Here is a 1,038-nt window from a genome sequence, read left to right as displayed (position 1 = left end):
GAACTGAACTGAACTAAGTTTTTTAGTCATATTTATAAGTTTCGTTATGCTGACGCAAGCACAGGCTTTCTTCGAATCTACTGCTGTCCTTGCGCTTCACATGAGAATGCTTTGTTTCGAGGAAGGTGTTATCTATTGTGTCATATTACTTGATATCTAATATTCTTAGATATTTTTCGTATATAACATTAATATATTTAATATATATATACAGGGTGTGAAAAGATTTACTGCCATTACTCAGCATGAGATGGAGTAATCATAAATGAACAAAAAAGTTGTATATTACAGGGGCGCAACAGTTTTTAAAATACAGCGAGTGTTAATATTGGGGAGTTTCATCACAACGTGACAACAGCGCTTAACCTGCTGGTGCAAAACACGCGTACACGCGGCAGACTTGTCCTACGGAAAAAATGTAAACAGCTATTATTGCGAAACATTTAGTAAATTTCAAGATCGTTTTCCAGTTTTTAATTAAATAAAATAAAATGTATCGACTTTGTGGTCAATATTTTGTTAGTTATTTAATTACGAATTAAATGTAAAATTAAAGTGAAAATTCATAAATTATTTTCAAATTATTATTTCTCATCAAAAAAAAAAAATAAATAAATAAATTTTAAATTGCATTATATTGCATTATATCTATTATTGAAAATGGTTGTGATTAATATTTTTTTAATTAATTTTGATTATGTTACAAAAATTTTTTTGTATAAAATTAGTAATAAATATAATAAAAAAACTTTACATATTAAAATTTCAAGAAGTTAAAATTGTAATTTTATCGACCGCATTATTTTTATTAATATTTTTTAATTTTGAGAATTTTGCAATAAATTCAAATGCTTTTTATTCTTTTTTAAATCTTTTAACAATAAATAATAATTTGAAAATAATTTGTGAATTTTTACTTCAATTTTACATTTAAATCGTAATTAAATAGCTAAAAAATTATTGAAAAAACAAGTTTACTTTGCCTTAATATGTAAAAGAAATAACTTTTTAAATGAACGATAGCTTCATTTATTTATT

Source organism: Anoplophora glabripennis, unplaced genomic scaffold (assembly GCF_000390285.2).
Source record: "Anoplophora glabripennis isolate ALB-LARVAE unplaced genomic scaffold, Agla_2.0 scaffold4666, whole genome shotgun sequence".
NCBI classification, from domain to species: domain Eukaryota; kingdom Metazoa; phylum Arthropoda; class Insecta; order Coleoptera; family Cerambycidae; genus Anoplophora; species Anoplophora glabripennis.
The sequence above is the reverse complement of the archived record's forward strand: the minus strand, read 5'-3'. Positions refer to the sequence as shown.